The 24,551-nt window shown below is 38.4% G+C and overlaps 1 pseudogene; it reads right to left on the reverse strand.

Annotated features, from left to right (window-relative positions):
- Positions 1-233: 233 nt before the first annotated feature.
- LOC127983549 (laminin subunit alpha-2-like) overlaps positions 234-24,551 on the reverse strand; it is a 186,525-nt pseudogene continuing 162,207 nt past the window's right edge.

Consider the following 24,551-nt stretch of genomic DNA (forward strand, 5'->3'; position numbering starts at 1 on the left):
TTAATAAAAACTGAAACCATTAACTGTCTTTTCTTCATTTCAAGTGTGTTGAAATGTTACATTTTCCAGAACTTCCATATTTAACTCAGACTTCTAACTTCTCCTCTATAATGCATTTACAAAGGGTTCAAATCAAAAAAAATTCAACTGCTGCTTCCAGTACTGCTGTTATGAGCATACCACTGAGCTTTTTAACAGATGTTTCTTTTTGTTTATGATGAGATGATGCAGAATTATGGGCCCACATACACGGGGTCATTGGTATCGGCGAAGGCAGAGCGGACATCTGGACTCACTGCTTCTGACTCCTTACCGTCCACGACGAGCTTCAGGTGGTGCTTCACTTGGGGGGCGGAGACAGTGTGCCACTGTCCATCACAAAGCCCCGCCTCCGGATCCGGTTCATATACTGCTGTGAAGCGCCCCTCTCCATTATCAGCATGGACTAAAAGCTACAGCAACACAGACACTCTTACCGACACATTCATATAAAGTATTTTCCATTCAATCCCCCAAATTATATTTTTATGTTTGTTTAAATATTGCAGTTTTTTGCAACTGCTTACATTTTCAATTTGCTTTTTTTTTTTTTTTTACTTTACACACAAATCAAAGAATAGCTTACGCAAAATGCAAACTGCTTCACATCTCTTGCAAAATGAAGCACTGCATTCAAAATATCACAAACAAGAGCAAACATTTGCAAACACCATTGCCTCATTATTAATTCCAGTATGATTTTTGTGTTACATAGAGAACTGTGCTGTGTTCTGCAAAAGTGTTTTATGAAATTGAAAACGCTGAGAATTTACATTTAGTCATTTAGCAGACGCTTTTATCCAAAGTGACTTACAAAATAGGAATTTTGATGCAAACAAAATCAACAAAAGAGCAATGATATATAAATGCTATAACAAGTCTCAGTTAGCTTAAACACAGAACACATATCTGTCAGGATCCCAGTCTATGTTCCCCTGTCTTTGGTTTTGTGGACTCTTATTTTGAAATGTTCTTGTTCCCTTGTTTCTTTGCCCATCTTGTTAGCTTCTATAGTAATTGATTAGCACCTCCCTCCTTGTTACCTCATTATCCCGTCAGTATATAACTCAGTCTCACACCACCATTCACTGCTGAGTATTGTTTAGACCATGTTGTCTCCTGCCTTGTCTTGCCGCCGTGTTTTGTTTTTGATTATTTACCTGGTTTTGATTCTTGCTTTCTTATTTCTGGATTTACCCTTTGGATTACCCTGTCTGGATATTGTTCGCTCCTCAAAGACCCACGCTTGCCCTAGGATTATTCTTGTGTCTTGCCCTCTATATACCTGTTTCTAGTGATGGCAAAATGAGGCTTCCTGAACCACTGAGACCTCGCAGCCCATTGCTTCACCAAAAGGTTCATTACTTGAAGCTTCATTCATTATTGCTCACTAGTGACACCTAGCTACTGTGCAAAGAAATAGCAGACCAATAAAAACATACTGAATCAATGACCTGAGCAGACATTTGTCCATTGCCTGGGTATCAAATAAAATATGTTTCTCTGTCTGTCTGAATTTACTTGTGCAGAGACAACTGTCACACACAGTTCATTCATTATTCATAAATTGTTTGGATAGTGACAGTAGGAACAACAAAAGTGAGACTGTGTTGAGTGTAGTTCTTATGGTGGAGGGAGTGTAATAACGCAAATTACAACAGAAAAGTGTGGGGTGGGAAAGGTTAAGAATTGTTTCTGGTGTGTTTTGTGCATTAAACTGTTACTAGTTTTAGTGCAGTGTTGTGCTTATGGGACTATGGCTTTAGAGGAACATACTGCAACACTGGGTGGGTGAAGGAAGGATCACACATTATTTTTATTGAGAAACATATTTTGTTCAGGTGTGTTGGGGCTTAGACGATTCCTCCTTTCGGACCGAACCTCTCCAGTCTTTGAAAAGGTCCTTTCGCATGGAACAGAGGATACAGGGGAACATAAAAATGTCAGTGTCAGCTGGTATAAATGAGGATACAGATGTTTATGTTGAGCCCAATATACTAGTGGATCCTCAGATCTTGTGAGATTCACTTTGGATAAATATTGATTTGATTTGATTGATAAAGATTGTTAGTAGTCTGTGCATGCTCGTGCAGTGCTCGATAATGCCTGAGCATGGAGGTGTTATTGTTGTATGTCAGCTTCTTTAGGCACAGCAAGCATTTCACCTAGAAACATAAATGAATAGACATGAAATATAATACAGCCTTATAGTGAGTATTATTATTAGATCAAGACAGTAAAACAATAATAATACACATAACTTATTGTGACCAACCATTTAAAAAAACTCCCAGACAGAGGACTAGCTTCCAGAGTCAAGTCAAGTCACCGTTGACCTTCATGAAGCAAGTCATGTCTCAGCTGAACGCCCAGAGCCTCGTCACACCTCAGCTGTTCGTCCAGAGTCAGGTCACTTCCTGTCAGCTGCACCTAGATCTTCGACGTCAGTTCTTTGGTCTCTCAAACTGGCATCCAGTATGAATGATCCATCGCTGATGGCGGCACGTGCAGCTGGTATCCCGAAATCCATTCACTCTAGCCCTCCTGTTCCTGAACATTTTCCCATGTCTGTATTGCTTCCCACATTGGGGATTGCTTTATGGAGGGTTTGGGCTGCATACACCTCTACTGAGACTTGTGAGACAGCGGCACCTACTATGATGTTCCAGAGGTGGCAGCTGATGCTGCTGAACCTCCCAAGGTAATAGCTCACGCTGTTTTGTCCCCAGAGGTGGCAGTGCTTGCTTCCGCTCCTTGCGCGGTGGTGGCACCCAGTAATACACTCTCAGTCTGTCATGTCATGATCAGAGAGACCGTTCCTGAGCTCTCCCTATGCACTGAGGGTACTGCTGCAGAACTTCCAGAGCTGTCAGTAGTATCCACCTGTGAAACTTCGTCCTGTCATGACTGTGGAGGCCGTTTATGAACTCTCTGTGTTCCCTGCCTCGGTCGCAGAGACCATGAATGCACTGCCTGTGTTGTCTGCCTCTGCTTTCCCTAGGCCCACGGTCTCTGCCATGGGTCCTGGCCCCCTCTGCTCCTCCCTGGCGGCTCCGTCTTAGCGCCTCCCTCCTTGTTACCTCATTATCCTGTCAGTATATAACTCAGTCTCACACCACCATTCACTGCTGAGTATTGTTTAGACCATGTTGTCTCGTCTCCTGCCTTGTCTTGCCGCCGTGTTTTGTTTTGGATTGTTTACCTGGTTTTGATTCTTGCTTTCCTATTTCTGGATTTACCCTTTGGATTACCCTGTCTGGATATTGTTCGCTCCTCGAAGACCCACGCTTGCCCTAGGATTATTCTTGTGTCTAGCCCTCTGTATACGTGTTTCCCATTGCTTCAACCTTGCCTGTTATGACCACATCTCTGACCAATAAAAGCTTGCACATGGATCCGCACATCTCACGTCTTATCGGCTCAAATCTTACAGTAGCAAGGGCTTTTTAAATTATATAATAGGTTTAAAAAAAAAACAGATAGAATAGAGCAAGCTAGTGTCAGTTTCTTGCTTTTGTTAATTGTATAATAAAAAATAAAAAAATGGATAAAAAAATATTAGAAAAGCAAGTGTCTTTTAAGAAAACGAGCAGCAAATGAACAAAAAGCATGTTTTTTTTAAACAAAGAATAGAATTAGAATAGAAATTGCTAGATTAAGAGGATCAAATAAAGATGGAAGAGATGTCTTTTAGCTGATTCTTGAAGATGGATGAATTCAGCTGAATTAGCGTATGATTTTGCTGATTTGGTGTGTGCTTCTGCTTTTTGAGTGTCAGATTTTCAGAAACTCTGTAAGCAGTAAAAAAAAAAAAAAAAAAAACTGTAATGCTACATACAGCATTCCCACCACAACCAGAATATCAGCTTTCTGTGGACTGGTGGTGTGTTTGGAGTAACAGCCGTCAATCATCAGGAATCCTCTCTGCTTCTCTCTCGCCACACGGACCTAAAAACTTATTAACATTATTAACTTATTAACTTATTAAATTAACACTTTTTTGTATTTATTTTTTTAAACTGCTTACATTTTCAAAACTTTACACACGAATCCAAGAATCACAAACACAAAATGCTAAATGCCTTATATAGAGAATTGGCTGAGAAATAGTATATTGGGTGTCAGCTTTCAGAAATTGTGTGACAAGTAAAAATTCTCTGAGCTAGCAGTTGAAAAAAACAAAAAGTCACACAAAGTTCAAAAGTTTGAGGTCTGTGAGATTTTTTATGTTTCTATAAAAAGTATTTTCTGCTCACCAAGACTGCATTTATTTGATCAACAATACTGTTAAATACAGTGAAATATTATTACAATTTAAAACAGCTGTTTTCTGTGTGAATCTGTGTTAAAGGGTAATGTATTTCTGTGATGCTCCGCTGTATTTTCAGCATCATTCCTCCAGTCTTCAGAAATTATGAAAACATGATGATTTACTGCTCAAGAAACATTTCTGATTATTATAAATGTTAACAACAATTGTGCTACACAATATTTTTGTGGAACATTATAAATATCTCTACTGTCAATTTTGATCAATTCAATGCATCCTTGATGAACAAAAGTCAAAAATTGTTCAATGACAGCATGCTTGATGCTTGTAATGTGCTGGTCAAACATTTCTGCTTAAATGATGATTCCGGTCTAATTATGACCCATGCATCTTCTCTATTTTCCAGCTCATCACACAATCAAAACACAGTAATGTATCCAGATGAGCCAAAAGCTTTATTTGAAAATTCTGCTTGCTGTGAAAGGGGTCAAAGGCCAGATGCTCTGACCTTGTGCCACTGTCCGTTGTTGACGATGCGTGGCACGCTGACCGAGGTGTTTTCGCTGCCCAGATCATAGCTCAGGTGGGCCATTCCCTCTTTCAGCTGGATGGTGGCGAAGTCAGTGTGTTTGATCCTGGCCATAAGAACACCAGCTTAGAGGCTGCTTCTGTGCGTATCTCGAACTCCATGATCAGCCTGAGGAGCAGACACACACACACGAGGATGAGGAGGAGGATGGTGATGAAGATGATGTTGACTGACACTCACCTGTTCTTCATCCTTCTGTCGTCAAACTCAAAGGCCATGTGACTGTTTCTGGACAGACCGAACTGTTTGGCCAGTTCCAGCACGACAGGCTCCGCCTCTGCTGCACACAGCACCTGTGTTATTGGACAGACCAGATGTCAATCAAACACTGCACATTACAGAATTCACATTTTAGTATATAGTAATAAAGCATACAGCACTAAAATAATTTGCTAATTGGCAATTCACAATTTAGCAACTGTAGTCTCTACACTGTTAATACATTTATTCCCAAACAGTGAGGGAATAATCATCAATTGTCACTGTAATATACACATTATTATCGTTTAATTAGCTAATATGTAAACAGATCATATTTCTTTTTCTGAAATATAAGTCATGACTGATGTAGTTCAACATATGTGATCTCAACAGCTCTACAGATGTGCTTATGTTTACAAATCCATATTTAATCAATTAATATTGAATTCATTAAATTAATCGGCTGATTGTATTGAATTTGTGACGAGAATCTTGTTTTCGAGAACATTTACTGCTGCTGACTCATTTACTTTAGAGAAAGGAGAGCAAAATTATTCATGTAACGGAAAATTGTAAAACATTTTCCTGCCTCTTATTTTATTATATTTATTTTTTAAAGTGCTTATGTTTAGGTTTTAGAATAGGGTTAAGGGATCTAAAATATTTCTACAGTTCATGAAAACATTAAAAATTAATTATTAATAGCAAAGGACTGGAAATAAATGTTTTGAGGAACACTTGCTAATTCATTAGTTAGAGTGAATAAATTCAGAACTTCATTTTTGTGCAATACATAGGCTATTAATGTATTAACAATGTAGAGACTACAGTTAATTAACTATCAACTATAAGAGCCTGCAAATTATTCATCAGTTCTTCGTTTCTACACTTAGTACAATGTGTTCATGTAAATTCTGACCCACCAAAATGTTTAACTCCAGAAGGCAAGAGCTGTCTCTAATAAGACTGAACAGCAAGCGTGAGTTTCAGAAAGGTTTGAGTGCTGTTTTATTAAGTACAGGCAGTAGATGGAGCCAGAGAACAGCTGATGGAGCTCCTGTAGACATTACTGCACTCATTTCATCAGCATTCTGTGAAACATACTGTGACTCAGAAATCAAAACTTCCTCCAAAAACAAAGCTGCAGAAACAGCACAAGCAGCATAAGCAGATGAAAGGATGGCAGAACTGCAATATTCACACTATTTTGGATGTGTGTGTGTGTGTGTGTGTGTGTGTGAGCAGGTTAATATAATGGCTTCTTTGACACTGCTGGGCGTGTCTGGGAGGGGCGTGTCCTCTGTGAGGGGCATGGCCTGAGAGCAGGAGAGTGACAGCAGCAGAAAGAGACATCATGAAGTCAGAAGAGCTCATGTGAAGTCAGTTATTTGTACAGCATCAAAGTAATAATAAACATGGTTTCCTCCGAATTGTTTCTAAGTTTTAAAAATGATGCAATCAGTCAATGTTATTATTTTAATTTTGTCACAACCCCATCTTCGACTGATGAAACTGCACAGATGTGTGACTGTCAGAAATAGCTCTTCCTGTCATTTCAGTTCAACATCTGAGCAATGCCTGAATTTAAAAGAGAGTCGGTTCTGAAAATCTGAATATTGATAGACAGCTTCAGCACTCATAAATGGAGGGCGACCATACATCCTCTTTTTCATGGACATTTTTCAGACCTCAAAAAGGTGTTTGATCATGATTTTGGCCTAAAACGTCTGAGTTCTACGGAGCCCCTCTGGTCCCACTTTGTAAAAAAAAAAAAAAAAAATTATAACATACTCATGGCCTTGAGGTACTAACTCGTGGCCTCAAGATAAGTAACTCGTGGCCTCAAGATAAGTAACTCGTGGCCTCAAGATACTAACTCGTGGCCTCGAGGTACTAACTCGTGGCCTCAAGATAATTAACTTGTGGCCTCAAGATAAGTAACTCGTGGCCTCAAGATACTAACTCGTGGCCTCAAGATAATTAACTTGTGGCCTCAAGATAAGTAACTCGTGGCCTCAAGATACTAACTCGTGGCCTCAAGATAAGTAACTCGTGGCCTCAAGATAAGTAACTCATGGCCTCAAGATAAGTAACTCGTGGCCTCAAGATAAGTAACTTGTGGCCTCAGGATACTAACTCATGGCCTCAAGATAAGTAACTCGTGGCCTCAAGATAAGTAACTCGTGGCCTCAGGATACTAACTCGTGGCCTCAAGATAAGTAACTTGTGGCCTCAAGATAAGTAACTCGTGGCCTCAAAATACTAACTCGTGGCCTCAAGATAAGTAACTCATGGCCTCAAGATAAGTAACTCGTGGCCTCAAGATAAGTAACTCGTGGCCTCAGGATAAGTAACTCGTGGCCTCAAGATAAGTAACTCGTGGCCTCAAGATACTAACTCGTGGCCTCAAGATAAGTAACTTGTGGCCTCAAGATAAGTAACTCGTGGCCTCAAGATAAGTAACTCGTGGCCTCAAGATAAGTAACTCGTGGCCTCAAGACAAGTAACTCGTGGCCACAAGATACTAACTCGTGGCCTCAAGATACTAATTTGTGGCCTCAAGATAAGTAACTCGTGGCCTCAAGATAAAAGATAAGTAACTCGTGGCCTCAAGATAAGTAACTCGTGGCCTCAAGATACTAATTTGTGGCCTCAAGATAGGTAACTCGTGGCCTCAAGATAAGTAACTCGTGGCCTCAAGATAAGTAACTCATGGCCTCAAGATAAGTAACTCGTGGCCTCAAGATAAGTAACTTGTGGCCTCAGGATACTAACTCATGGCCTCAAGATAAGTAACTCATGGCCTCAAGATAAGTAACTCGTGGCCTCAGGATACTAACTCGTGGCCTCGAGGTACTAACTCGTGGCCTCAAGATAAGTAACTTGTGGCCTCAAGATAAGTAACTCGTGGCCTCAAAATACTAACTCGTGGCCTCAAGATAAGTAACTCATGGCCTCAAGATAAGTAACTCGTGGCCTCAAGATAAGTAACTCGTGGCCTCAGGATAAGTAACTCGTGGCCTCAAGATAAGTAACTCGTGGCCTCAAGATACTAACTCGTGGCCTCAAGATAAGTAACTTGTGGCCTCAAGATAAGTAACTCGTGGCCTCAAGATAAGTAACTCGTGGCCTCAAGATAAGTAACTCGTGGCCTCAAGACAAGTAACTCGTGGCCACAAGATACTAACTCGTGGCCTCAAGATACTAATTTGTGGCCTCAAGATAAGTAACTCGTGGCCTCAAGATAAAAGATAAGTAACTCGTGGCCTCAAGATAAGTAACTCGTGGCCTCAAGATACTAATTTGTGGCCTCAAGATAGGTAACTCGTGGCCTCAAGATAAGTAACTTGTGGCCTCAAGATAAAAGATAAGTAACTCGTGGCCTTGTACTTGTACTTGTGATGTCACGTGCAAAGTATGAATTAATAGGATCTTGCCAGGACGTTGCCAGTTTTAATATACAAAAGTTGGTGTTTTGAGGTGTAAACAATCGTTGACTGCATGTCAGAGAGTTGTTGTGCGATTGGTTGCACACTTGGAAGCATTTTGTCAGCGTTTGTTTCCCGCCATGTATCCATGGTAGTCACGTGACTGCAAAGCATGAATTGCATGTTTACATTAATCACAACAACAAAGTTGTCAGGTGTCTATGTCATCTGAGGAGATTTAAGTTACAAAGATTAACCGAGTGTTGTATTTTGTTTCATTGCAATTACTTGGTTTTGTTTAACTCAGAAACATATGCTATAAAATATGAAGAAGAATTATAAAGGACTATGGATATGCAGCCTACAAGATTTACATTACTGTATTAACAGAATTGAATTGATTGTGATGAACAGTACTAGTAAATAAATAAAAACAGAACTGCAGCAAACTATATTACACTGAATATTAAAACAGAGAACATTGCACAGAATGTGAAGTATTACATTGCACTACAGTACAGGGTCCAGTTTAATAACAAAGGGTCCATGTTTCAGACACTTCACTATCTTGAGGCCACGAGTTACTATCTTGAGGCCACGAGATAGTTATATATATATATATATATATATATATGTGATTTTTTTACAAAGTGGGAACAGAGGGGCTCCGTAGAGTTCTGTCTTTCTTATTGATGCACTCTCTACAGTTCTCATCAGTATGTGTATGTGTATTTGCATTGCTTGGAACGTTCATGCCTTCGTTCTCACTCACAAGAACTGAATGATTATGTACAATGTCAGACTGCTTTTACATTACATTTTACATTACATTTTATTTTATTTCAGTTTTACTCAAGTATCTTTTATGTGGGAAAGCACAATTTGGTCACCCTACTGTAAGCACCTTTTTAACTCATTAGAATTAATGAAGTGAATGAAGCACCTGTGAGAGGCAGATATAATCAATGGGGAAGTCTATAGACAGTGACTGCCCAGGAGACTGATGCTGTTAGCTTTAGCTCTGTCAGCTGAAGAGGAGATCTGTGTTAAAAGTAGCATGCAGTGCATGAATCACTTCTGAACATCACAGTGCATCATAGTAAAGTGCGGCACAGTGTTCATTTACATATGAGCAGCTGTCAGTGTTTTCACGTTCACTTCACACCAACTTCACCCCTGCAGGCGCTGCACGTCTGAGTTCCTTATGATGTGCATTTTGGTTTGCAGTACGCACTAACCATTGTCAGACATAAATATTGGTATTCCATCTTTAGATTTTTGTTTTACATTACTAGAGAATAAAAATATTCATAAAAATATGAAAATATTTCTTATTTGTGACCCTAGACCACAAAGTAGCACAGGTATATTTGTAGCAATGCAACAATACGTTGCATGGGTCAAAATTATAAATGTTTCTTTTATGCCAAAAAGCATTATGATATTAAATAAAAATCATGTTCCATTTAGATATTTTGTTAATATTCTACCATAAATGTGTATAAAATGTAATTTTTGACTAGTAATATGAATTGCTAAGAACTTCATTTGGACAACAATATTTAGATGTTTTTGGACCTTCAGATTTCAGATTTAAGTTTCTATCATAACAAACCATGGATCAAATAGAAAGATTATTTTTCAGCTTTCAGATGCAAATGATGTATTAATCTCAGTAAAAAAAAAAAAAAAAAAAAAGACACTTATTGCTGGTTTTGTGGTCCAGGGTCACAATATCACACCATGATATTTAGTAGATGTAGTATAAAGAATTCATTATCATTATTAAATATGGATATATTATTGGTCAAATTGTACAGCCTTAGGAAAAAATAAAATAAAATGAATAACAATTGCAATTTTTAACACATTTACGTAAGTAAATAAAATGCAATTAATATTATTATTATTATTTTTACAAATCGTGCAGCCCTAAATAGCTGGTGAGTTAAAGCTGCCTCAGCAACACTGACCCTAAAATGGTCAAAGATAATGAATTTAGCTCTTAGGGCCAGTTTTACTAAACAAGGCAAATAAGCACTAGAGCGCAATTCCAAAACAGCACAGACGGGAGGGCAATTTCTAACTAGATTTACTAACAACGTGCAAATTAAAGAGAACAGATGCAACATCTCATTTACATATTGACCAACACCATTTACCAAGTGCAGCGCAAATTAGCATAGTCGCAAATAAAGAATAAAGAAATAAAGAAGTCACAATATGTTGAGAAGTCCAAAATATGCTAGAAGTTGCAAGAAGTACTGACAGACCTGGGGTCTCATTTATAAAACTCTCATAGATTTCATCCTAAAATTTTATGTAGGCACAAAAGCTAGATTTTCCGTATGGCCAAAACTTTTCAGATTTATAAAACCATGCGTATGCCAGCACCTGCGCAAAAATCTCTTTATAAATCCCAGTCAGGGGAAGATTGTGCGTACGTGCATCTCCGTACTTATCTCCTACTGAAATCACTATATGGAGCTTACAATGCCTTGTTTTACTATGCATAACCTCATCTGGATATCATTTACATGCATAGTCCCATCCACGTGACACCATGTTTAACACAGAGACAGTAGTGAAGTAGTATGGAGATCCATAAAAACTAAATGGTTTCAAGAAGTTCTCAGATATATTTTAGATGATCTCATTCTTTTACACAGGCCAAATAGAATTGCAATTATTTTATTTGCAGTTTTGCTGATAAGATAAACATATTCTAGCAATTTTAGTGGAAACAGATTACATTTACATTTAGCAGACACTTTTATCCAAAGCGACTTACAAATAAGAACAATAGAAGCAATCAAACCAACAGTAGAACAACAACAGTATACAAGTGCCATAACAAGTGTCAGTTAGTCTAGCAATGCATAGCCAGGTGTTTTTTTTTTTTGTTTTTTTTTTTTTTACGAATATGATAGACAAGAAAATAATAGGTAAGTGCTAGTATTAGTTGGTTAAGTGCTGACGAAAAAGATGAGTCTTTAGATGTTTCTTGAAAATGAGTAAAGACTCAGCTGTTCAAATTGAGATTGGGAGGTCACTCCATCAGCTGGACACAGTCCAGGAAAAGGTTCATATTTTTTGCAGTGTATTGTCTGATTTGATTCTGATTCTCCTTATGTCTGTCAAATATAGTGGAATATTTCATAATGTAGTAGAGATGACTTTACACGACAGAAACAGCTCCATGCAGCTGTGGTTGTAAAGTAATCCAGCAGTGTCTTCCATAATATCGCAGTAAGTATGCATCATCGATCATTGTTCTCGCTAAAATATTTATCATAACATGTGATCTGTAGTTTAGTTTAAAGATTAATTGTTGTGCACATTTCTCACACAATAAAAAACTGTTTGTACACATGGTTTATAATGTCTGTATGGTGTGTCCTTACTTACGCCAAGTTTATTTTTTATAAATCATGATATGTGTGTGGAAAATTGCGTACACATATATTATGCCCATTTTGTGCGTACACAACATTTATAAATGAGACACCTGGTATTGCGTGACTCCTAGTTGTGTGTTCCAAGTCATCTTTTGTTTTCTGAAGCAAATTAAAATAACATGGCATGGCAAACAATATTTTTGTGTTCTTCTTGCATTCCAAATAATTACATGTGGAAAAAAATGCTCTCTGTTCTCTGTGGTGCCTCTTCTGAGCAACAAATTGCAGCCATTTCAAGCACAAACAGCTTTTTTGGGTGTTAAATAATGGCACATATGCCAGTAATTCGACGAGCCCTGAACGAATGGAATACTCTCCTCCAATAAATTTTAAAGGGGAACTCCTAGAAATACATATTCAGTAAGGTCCTTTTCAGTTCTAATTCTTCACTGCACATCTTTAGTAAATCCTGACAGTACTATTTTAATGACAAAAGAGGGTTTGCTCGGGTGAAAGCTTCTAGTAAATCTGGCCCTAAGTGTTCACATGCAAGCATGAATGGTACAGGAGAAACGACTCTAAGAGTACATTGTGTCACAACATTTTCAACAAACACAAAAGTCTAGACTTTCCCAAAACCAGCAGAGCACAGACTTTCATTGAGTAGTGCAAGTATGGGAACTGGGATGCGCTCGGTCTCAAACTACAGTAATCACACAGGAATCTCTACCCACAATGCATTGGTAAGGACGTACAGTGGAGGCTGGTGGTGGAGGCCGAGCTGCTTCTGTAGGCCTCAGAGCTGCTTTGGGTGGGGCCTCTTCCTTCTTCTCTTCCTCAGGGGTCTGGGGCGGGGCCAGGTCAGGACGCGGCCCAATCTCTGCGTTCTCAAAGGCCATGGGCTGAGAGAAATCCACGGGCCTGTTTCATTGACAGACACAACACACAGCCGCTCTTGAGGGAACGATGACACAATGTGACTCCAATCAGGTGAATAATGAACACACTTATGAGCAAGGACAGACTCATTTACATGAGTCTGGTAGAGGGCAATAGGGATCGCTCTAGTGGAAAAGACGCACAGCCCACTGGCAGAGATTCATACTCCTCATTAGAGCAAGAAAAACTGTGATTATTAATGTCATACAGCGTTTAGCTTATGACTGCACCTCAAAACTGCACTGGAAGGAAAACAAGACCTTTAATCTACAGCCACGGGAGGATGGAAAAAATGGGTCAATGTTTACACCAGTCGCTGGTGTGTACGAGTCACTACAGCACAGTCCAGTCGTGACATATTGCAGGAGGTCAGCGCATTTATCTTGGGCTGTTAAAGGTGACCTCGAAAAGCTTGGAAGACTAACATCTCTGCTTTGCTAATATCTGTTCAACAGAAAGCTGTGATGTGCCAATATTACTGTTAAGTCTGGTGCTTTAAAGGTTATTCCCATCTAAATCACATTCCTGCGTACAAATAACCACAATGAATAACTAACCACAGACTTGGCAACACTGAGGGACAGTTTTTAGAGGACTGTAGCATTATGTGGTTTAAAGTTATAGTCCATCCAAAATTGAAAATGCAAACCTCCATACTTTCCTCTGTGGAGCACAAAGATGTTTCAACAGCAAAAACACTGGATGGACAAAATATCTTGTCACAAGTGTGTATCATTTTGGGTTAATTGTTTCTTCTCTTAACTTTCCTCAACAGAAAGGTCACATTTGTTAGTTTATCTAGGAGTTTTTTTTTTTTTTTTTACCAAAACAATTAAATGATTTAGCATTAATTTGCATTATGTCATAGTAGTAATAGTGTAATATTGACAGCTGGCAGCTGAAATGGGTATTGCAGTCCAAATTCAAAATATTGTTTCTCCCGCCCCCTCCTCAGAGTCAGGTTGCCAGATTGAGGACACAGAACGGGAATGAGTGCCACTGACAATGGAAGTAGATTCTTAATCAGAGTATTGTCTTAATCGTGTTACAATCAGAATTTTGTTGTCCATGTAAATGCACTGAATGTAAGTTGATGAGTTGATCTACTCATGTTTTAATGGCTCTGTTCATAGAGATGTTTTGATGGATGCCGAAGCTTTATAGATCAAGTAGAATCTTGTGATCTCTGACCCAGTTCATTTGTTTGCTTCCATGGCTACAATATGCTGTGTTTTCCACCAACCGGCAACCTGTGGTGTCAAAATACTATTGGTTGAAATGGCAGTGGGCGGAGTCAGATAGACCAAAACAAAAACAGACATTCTGACATGGAACACACATTTCTAAGTAGAACTACTGGTTGTAGCATTGTTTTTAAGAGAAGTATGTGAACTTAGCATGATGCCTAAATATGTATTATAGTATTTTTATGCTTTAGTACAGTCAAATAATTACAAACAGCACCTTTAACTCCCCCCAAAAACATGTACTTTTAATAGAGATGTGAGGTCATGATGGGTGGAGGATGAGATTGGACATACACAATGCTGCTGAGAAGGTTCCAGACGCAGCCCTCAAAAGGCATGTTAAGCCACTGTACACCAGTTTCTATGTCCATTGGGATGCCTCAAATGTAGAGCCGATGGATGCTCAGAGGATGATCATTGGGAAATGTCTGCTTGAAGGTTGGGTCTTCTTCCACCTGCACAGTTAAAGATCTACAGACACACATGCTCCATTAGTTTCAAAGAGGCCTGCATGGAAAACATGATGAGAGGGGAAGAGGGTGGGTGCTCTCTCCCATCAGTATTCCCTTACCTACATTTCTGAAAGCTCAGTGTGGATTCCTGTTGCCCGTGAAGACCAGCACCTCCAGAGCCCCCTTGTACAGCTGCACAGACAGGAAAGACTGCAGACACACAGACAGATGGGATGAGGATTAGACTATTACTAAACACTTTTGTTACTAGTCACTAAACAAGCCCACAAGTCAAACTAATAAAATTCCATGTGCAATGAATCAAGCATCTGGTTTGTGCTCCAGACACCTCAAAACGATTCTTCAATTTACGTGCAGAACACCTTGAAACAAACATTCCATATAGAAACACCTTAGCAACCAGTCAGAACACATAAACAACCACCTAGAAATACTCTTACAATTTTCTTTTGTTAACCGACTATGCTAACACTCACAAAACCCTAGCAACCACATGACAATGCCCTGGCAACAGAGTAGCAACTGTGTAGCACTCTCAACCACTCAAAAACACCATAGCATTTTAATGTTGAGATTTGCAAGCTAAGATAAACATTTCACGTTTCTTGATAATATATGAAAATGTAGTCTAAAGATTAAAAAACGATGTCTTTTTTGATAAGAATGGTACATTGAGACGTACTGCGTTTCAGATTGGCTCACAGTAATATATTCAGTGGGAGTGAGCTGAGGACTTTTAATCAGACAGACAGCTCTGAGAGCACACACTCATGCTCTCCACGCCGCACTGGAATTGAGGAAAGTGATGCAAGAGCAGGATCCTCTCTCCGAGCTGCACACGCAGCGCAGGTGACCCTGGACTTGCCGTAAATTGGAGGAATGAATGAGGAGCGGTGGAGAAAACCCTTGGCCTCTAAGAAGCCGCACTCCCGCAAAATGACTCCCACTTAATTTACAAGCAATAATGATTTTCAAAAGGTGGCAGTCCGGCACCCTCTCCCAGGAGGGTTATCGCAAATTGGACGTGATCCATCAAAACGGTGTCTTGTAAATCTATTTTTACAAACAGAGCATCACAGGGTGGTGAGAGAGGCGACTGCTTACTACGGATACGCTGCATAATTGATGTGCTGCCCCTGAGCTGGCGAGAGAGAAGGATGATGAAGACATTACTGACAAAGATGTAGAAAGTCATATTTTAATTAAAATGATCACCATGCCCCTGGTCTTTAGTCCACCTGGTAGCAAAAAAAAAAAAAAAAAAGATCAACTTTTGTTTGCTGAAGGGCAGAGGCAATTATAAGCCTGCCTGGATAATAAATCTCTTTTATGGGCTATGAGACCCCTGTAACCCCGTGGATTCATTATGATCACATACTGAAGGCCGCGGCTCCCCGGACTTCCACTATTACCCATAATCACCTTCCTAAGCGCTCAGACAGGCAAAGAGAATAGCACTGAACCATCTCACACAGTCTCCTGTGTGTCTATGTTTGCAATCAGCTGGAAGAAAGCTGTATTTCTCAAAACTACACAATGCTGTTAACACTTACTAACACTCAGTCATACCTACAGGAGCATTGTGTTTTGTGGGGTCTAAAAGACAATTTATATTCAGTAATATTTTTTTATTCTTATGTAAACTGAACTGAGCTGGATGATGACATCACTGAATTCAATGATGAACTGCCTTTAACTGTCATTTTGCATTATTGACACACTGTTTGTCTAATTAATGTTGTTCAGTTGCTTTGACACAATCTGTTTTGTTTAAAGCAGTATATAAATAAAGGTGACTTGACTTAAATTAATATTTTTTAATTGCACTGACACTATCAGAATTGAGCTGAATAATGACACTGATTTACCAACACTCATACAGTTATTCAAGTGAACTGAATCAACACTAAACTAAACTGATCTGAAAAAAGCACTACTGTTTTGTGTAAAACTGCTTTACAGCTTAAATTAAATTTGTGCCATAACTGATGAAATTTACACCATTGACAGGGTTATTTTGTTTATTTGAACTATAGACCTGTTTCAAAACGTCAATTTCTTTCAAAAGTACTAGAGAAAGCTATTCTCATTTAGCTGCCTTATTTTCCCTTTTTTCTTTTCTTTTCTTTTGCATAAGAAATCAGTTTTTACTTCACTGGTAAAAAGAGCATCACATAATCTGCCTTTTTTAAAGGTTCTTGATGTTTTGTTAACTGTAGACTCTGGGGATGCTGAATTCTGGTATAAATAGCATTTCATACTATAGAGGCCATATCCTTCTTATTGCATGGCTTGAACAGTTGGTAGGGGTCAGAGCACTGCTTCTAATTTACATTTGCTTCAGGTGAATTTGCATCATATTTTGTCTCTTTTAAGTGTGGGGTTCTTCAAGGATCTATTCTGGGACCCATTATGTTTTCACTATATGCTCCCAATTGGGTTTATTAAATAAAAGGAGTATCATTTTAATTAACTTAAGACTTAAAAACATGGTTATGTCATGGGATGACTCGAGTAACAAAATGACCCAAGTGCAGCATTTAATGATGACTGTCCAGATCTTAAAAATGCTAGAACGCAGTGCACAATTTTCAAAGTAGTCGGGTCACTGTTCTTTTAACACTGCAAGACTTTATTGGCCAGTATTCAGTCACTGCTGTGTTCATGCTGCACGATGGATTGGCGACAGAAAGTTTCACACTGCATGACTTTACGATAGGAAGAATCGCCAACAACTCTGTCTGGCACGCAAACTACGTTTCACAACCCAACACACGCAAGATGTGACAAGGAAACAATACGATATCACGCGTGCAAGACCAGAGTTCTCACGTGAGACTGGGATTATTATTAAAAATGGTAGCCCGCAAGAACCTTGCAATATGAATTGCCTGTGCGCTGATTTGCAGTGAAAACAGGAAAAAGAAAAGACATGCTTGCTGTTATTGTGGTCTATAACTCCTCCCTGAACTCCCCGCTGCTCTGTATCTTGCTCTCTTATTGGCTATCGGTCATCACCGATGTAGTTTTCAGTCAGAACACTTTTCACACAGCATGATTTTGTCTCTCAGATCGTGTCTTTGCTCATTCGTACTGCGTGATTGTCACTCACATGAATGAGCACCGATTTGCCTGTGATTTCAGGCATTTGTCGGCGATTTCTCAAAACCTGTCGGTGAGCCAAAAACTGGGCTAAAATCATGCATAAAATCTGAACTTGTAAACAACAATTCGCTAGAGGTCATGGAAACCTTTCCAATGTATGTTAAATATTAATAATAATTAGATATTACATATAATTTGGTAGTAAAACAAAGTGCTACAAGTTTTATTGGTGCAAAGGTGAGTAGCCTTTATTTATTTTGCACATCATTTGCAACTTCTTTTCATCACTTAATTAGAAGCCCCATAAATCAAAGTGTGTCCCATCAGGTAATGACGAGTTGTACACACTTGTGGTCTTCATCCTCACTTGAACACATGGGACAAATACAGGAAATATGTCATATAAGAAGTCAAGTGATGTTTTTTTTTTTTTTCAGTAACGCAGTAACACAGTTAAAATCATGGAGCAAAGAGGAAACTGACAACATACAAGATAAAGCAGGTTACTTCTGGTGTGAAACAAGGTCTCAGCTTTCAATTTTTTTATTTAAGAAATTCAAATAAAAACCGGTTAATGACTCTTTAATGTGTCTTGACAGATCGCTGTAGCGCCTCAAGTGGTTTGTCTACAGATCGACTTTTCATATTTACTTAAAGCACAATATAAACATTAATGAACATATTTTATTTCAACCACAGAAAGAGATCAATACACCCAAGTTTAAGTCCACCGAAGTTAATCAACTCTCCTGTCCAGCAGATGGCAGATTTAGCGTTATAATTGGTCAGATCGCCTGTCAGTCAAGCTCTTTGTGAAGGGTCAATACACATTGGTAAACTGACTGTTGGTTTTAATTGTGACTTATATATATAAATTGCATTGCCTTTTCGTATTTTCATGTTTATTACTGTGAGGCTGCTTTCAAACAATCTGTATTAGGCTATATAAAGCACTATATAAATAGTTGTGACTTGATTTGATTTGTGTATTTCATTTAATTAAGAATTAACTGGGATTAATCTCACTTTTTTTGCGGAGTAGTGCATTCATTGTGAAACAGAGCGCTGATAGTATGATTTATTGGCATGTACTGTCTGTGCTGTTTGAGCACCTGATTTCCTAAAGCAGCAGTTCCCAAAATAGGGGGCATGGAGTTATAAAAAGGAGTTATTAAAAATCTTTTTTTTAAAGATTGTCAGTGCCAGGTAAACATAATTCAGATGACGAATCTAATTTAAATCTACTACAAATACAATATTTCTACATCAGACATGAGTGGTATGATTCAACAAATCCAAACAGATGTCTGACGGTTAACTGATGGTCGGTTCTGTTCCTGTGAAAAATAAAATAAAAAAATACAAATAAATCTACAAATGGGGGGCCCACCATCACCAAATTGAGAATCTTGTAAGACTGAAAATAATGTGTTCGTAATCCAACAATATATTGGAATTTCCCATCTATTCCACTTCACCGACAAAGAAAACTTTGTGGAATAATCAGTACCACATTCCATTTACAAAGTCCACACACAGTTCCACTCATGTCTTCTATGTTCTTTGATGCTGTTTGTTTGTCCCTGCTGGTCTACTGCTGTGATTTTTGATAAACCCGACTCTAAGTGGAATGTAAAAACAATAAGTCTGGCGGCATGAAACTGTTCAAAGCCTCCCCCCAAATCCGGATTTGATTTATAGAGAATTTTCCTCCGTTGTTTACTGATAAACAAGAGTACTGGGACCATGGGACTGTTGTGTACAGGACTGTTGTGCAGTTAAAATGTCAATCTGTGTAAAAGAGTTTATCAGCGTTAAACACATTTCAGTAATCTCATGACTGAATGAGAGTGTGATGTGTGTGAGGTGTGTGTGATCACCTCTCCGGTCTGTCTGCGTGATCGGTGTGGGATGTGGACGGTCAGACCTGAGTCATAGAGGTCAGTCCTCCTCTGCCGAACAGGATGATGCCGTTTTCACTCTCTGTGCTGAAGGAGAGCGAGATCTGTGAGCCCACATCAAACGCCACAGGCTTCAGCAACATGTACCCGGGCCTGGGGAAGACAGAGAGAAAACCAGTTTTTTCACCATACAAGCAAACAAACAGTTGTTTCCACGTACATGTCACATATTTACCGGTAAGTAAATTGTTTACAAACATTCTTAACACTGTGAACTTATTTTAGTTTTACCCACTCCACAAAAAATTCTTAAAACTTAACAAAGAACAACAACAACAACAACAACAACAACAACAATAATAATAATAATAATAATAATAATAATAATAATAATAATAATAATAAGTTGAAAAGTGAAGAGAGAAACCGAAAACTGGAACCCAAACATTTTTATGAACTCAAAGACCAGTCGTGTTATTCAGCTGATGGAAAATGCTAAACTCTAGATTTAAATGACAAATACTTTCTAATGTAGAAATCACTTTTGATCTTATAAAGTGATATTAAACATCAGAATTGAACAGAGTGATCAATGTTGATACACTGTAGGATAGGGATGCACCAAAATGAAAATTCTTGGCTGAAGCATTTTCTAACCAAATATTAGCAAATTTTTTCACCATTGGATAAATAAAATAGCCAAAATGTGCAGACAAACCAATTACGAAACAACAATTTAAAATTATTAACCTGACACATTAACATTTTTTTTTTTACATTCTAGCAGACACTATACCAACAAAACACAATTTAACTTAAGATTTACAAGCTCGAAAATACATATTTTTTGGCCATTTTTGAGACCCCCTTCTTGAATTAGTTATGCAGTTTTTTACTGCACAGATAAATGCAGCCTTGCTGAGCAGAAGATAATATTTTATTTATTTTAAACATTGTGTGAGTGTTATAATAAATGCATTAATAGAGCTGTTGTAATTATTAGCACCATTATTATTGTCTTATTTTCCTTATTTTATTTTTAAATTCATAAAAATGTTACTGAGCAGCTGATGAATAACACTGTTATACTGAACACGTGTGCTAAGAAGAAGTCAGAATAATAAAAACATTTATTAAAGATGATATAAGCAGACCAGGGATCTTTCTTTAGTGTTTTTCCATTAACAGTGAATGAGTAAATTGAGACCTTCGTATTTGGTTTTGAGAACAGAAATTACACAGCTCAAAAGTGAATTCAGACTCACAGCTCATTTAATTTCAGCTCATTTTATTAACCTGTTAGGACTGACTTTCAAAAAAATCTATCAATAAATACAAAATGTTTAGGTCTCAGCAACATAAGGGTGAGTAAATGATAACAGGAGAGCACTGGGTAGAGAGGGGAGCCATAACCACAAGGATATCGGTGCCAACTATTTTTTTTACTCGTAACTGTGGTTCAAAAAACCCAAAGAAAAGTTCAGAGGGAACCGATGGCTCAGAAATGCTAATTCCCTTTTGATTTTCCTTTAAGAGATACAGTATATATATATATATATATATATATATATATATATATATATATATATATATATATGTGTGTGTGTGTGTGTGTGTGTGTGTGTGTACATATAGCTCGTGGAGGAATATTTAAATTGAGCAAATGTTGCCTTTAGTACAGAGAGACAAGAACAAAGGCAGGAAGATGCTGTGTTGGAGCAGCGTTTGGTCAGTCCTGTGTAGTCTGGGCTGCTCAGCAGATTGTACGGCATTCAGGAAACTTCAATGTCTTTCATGCAGCTCTTCAAAACCACCTCTGACCTGAGGAAACATGAAAACAAAAACCTCATTCAGCAACTGTTACATAAAGCAGACGTAAGATTAAACACAGGAGGAACTCATCTAATAACATCAGAATGAGCAAACGGACACCTGTAGTTTCTAGTCTTAGCAACACCGCCAAAATACATCCTCTCATCCTCCCTCAGGGTGAGACCCGTCGGTTCATCAGTGTCAGTGTTCACTACGGCGATGCTTGCTATCAAATGTAAAAGAGACAGATATCCACACACTGATTTTCCAGACCGGTGAAGTTTATTTGCCACGCTCATCATATGACTTTAGAAGATTTGAAATACATTGCACGTCACATGGACTACTGCTCTGAAAGCTTTCAAAGAATGATCTAAGGTCAGATCATAACACACTTTTACCCTCCCATTGCTCAGCCCTGCACTCATGAAGTCCTTCTGCTCAGACAGACAGATATAACCAGCAGAACACATGCAAATACTGCAAATACATTTATATGGTTAAACGGGGTCATCGGATGCAAAATTCATTTTTACATCTTGTCTGAACATAAATGTGTGTTGGCAGTGTTTGTACACAACCACACTATAATGATCAAAATCCAACCAGATTTTTTTTATCCTTAAAAATGATATTCCCTTTCTCAAATCAAGGTGTTCTCAGCTTCTTGTGTGACATCACATGGACCCAAGGGAGGAGAGGGGCGGGTTGAGCAGAAGTCATTAGCATTTAAAGGGACATGCACCGAAACATGTCGCCGTGAGCAGAGCTGTTTTTGACAGGGTAAAAGGGTGCTGTTTTACACTACCATTGAGAAATTATAACCAAAGTATGTTATAGACTTTTCATTTAGACCCTTAAGAATCATATCAGGAGAATGGGCATCTGATGACCCCTTTAAGTGAAGGCGGGCTGTTATCATATCTTTGATTGCAAAGTACATCATTAGAGCGTCAGTGGAGAACGTGCGAAACTTGAACACGACCGCGGAGATGTTTGGGTTCCATTGGGTGAGTCGGCTGATGGCCGTGTATCCCTCTCCGTCAAACTGAACTGTGACTACACACACACACACACACACACACACACACACACACAGCTGTGAGCTCAGTTTAATGTCTGTGTATATGTGTGTTTACTCACCTGTCCAGTTCTCTCTATCTGTAGTTCTGTAGTTCCAGAGGCTAAGCAAGATACTTTGGTTCTTTGAAAGCACCTGTTGTTGATGATTATTATGACTGGATTGAGTTATCTGAGATAACTGTGTATTCATGAGTTGGTTTAAAAGGCATTATGTATCAATACTCTAAACCACGATCAGCAGTGCAGCGATTGGCTGGTGGCAAGACATCAACATAATGACATCATATAATTAAAAAAGACACCTTCGAAAAACTTGACAAATTTCTGCACTTTTATAAAGAAACAGCCAAGTGAACAAAACTATATACATATTATGTAAATGTTAATAGATAAATGAAATGTGCACTGTTTTTATTTTATTTAAACATTTTTTTTTTACATAAAATCCCCAATTATTTAGATTCCTGATTTCTAGTATTTGTACAGGCTTTACATTTTTATTTCAATGTAGTGATTAGCTATTAATTTAATTTAATCTTAGAATAAATAGGCATGCTTTTGCCTTAAAGATGTTTATATATTATTTTACTAAAAACCAGATTGAAGTACTTGTGAATAAAATGCCGTGTTGTGCGGTGGACTGATGAAGCAGTCTCTTTCTCACAGCATGCCACCGAGAAACAGGTTCACATTCTGGTCCACATCCAGCACGGTGTTACTCTTGGGGGATTTGGCACTTCTGAGGGTCGGTAAGATGCCAGTTTTGGGACCCTCGAGCGCATGGACAGAGATACTGCCGTTCAGCCCGATACTGGACACCACCATCGTGAGAATAAGACCAACACTTGAGTCACTGGTAATCAGCAATACTAATACATAATTACTAATAAACAGCTGTTTTCCTTGTCAGTCATGATTAATAGAAAGATTGTACTGTACACTGCGAATAGTAATCAGTGTTTCCTATCCAAACACTGATTATCTTTACTGCTGTCATGTGAGGAACATGTGAACTGAAACAACACTTTAGTTTTGTAAAGAAAATCTGATGTAGGCAAATTCACATCTGGCTACCGAACTGAGAGGAATCAGAAACATACATTTTTTTGGAATTGTAAGTTGAGAGATATTTTATATTTCCTGAATATATACTTTTCCCCTAACATGTGTTCCCTGGTATTCAAACCCACAATCTTTTGCACTGCTGACACAATGCTCTACCACTGAGCCACAGGAACACTTCTGAATTGCATATATAATTCAGAATACAGCACGGCCTCTCATACCTTATCACTTACATATAAACTGGCAATTTGGAGGAAAAATGTAATAACAATCTTTTTTATTCTGCTGTGGAATCTGCCTTCCATAAAACCAAAACATCTTACACAATTTCCTATCTTAAGTAAATCTGTCTTGTTTTAAGGATGCGTAAGGGTGACAAAGGGTGATCAAATCTGACAGATAATATGGAAATGATAGTTTTTTTTAGCAAAACACACAGTGTAAGTGAACTCTGAATTACTGTGAGGCCTCTATCCAATGCCAGTTTCCATCGCTGATGATGAGAACGGGATATTCGACATGGCCGACCCCTGACCCCACATCCCACAAGAATTTCACCTTACACTTCCCCATCTCAACTGCCAAGAAATCCACCTACACATGATGGAGGAAACTCAGCTCTCATCAAACATGACATTATGTGTGTGTGGAAGAGTAATGAACTCTTATATTACTTCCCTCGTCATCTCTGTTTCTGACTCAAATGTACATGTTCATTTCGGTGGATAATGATCAAAATCACACTTCACACTTCACATGGAGGATAATGGTGTTATAGCGGCCTTTCTTGTGTCTCCTCCGGATGACACAGACACCTTAATCTAGGGGTCAAAGGTCATGAGAGGTCAAGCCCGAGAGGCAGACAGCACACGATCAATGATCTTATTTCTCTTCTTGCAGCTTATAGCATATTTAAGGAGAAATTAATGAGAACATCTCAAAAATAAGACCATTCTACATTTATTGGTTTTGTGTTCATAGAAATGTAATGCTGAGAAAGT

Source organism: Carassius gibelio, chromosome B20, assembly GCF_023724105.1.
Source record: "Carassius gibelio isolate Cgi1373 ecotype wild population from Czech Republic chromosome B20, carGib1.2-hapl.c, whole genome shotgun sequence".
Taxonomy (NCBI): Eukaryota; Metazoa; Chordata; class Actinopteri; order Cypriniformes; family Cyprinidae; genus Carassius; species Carassius gibelio.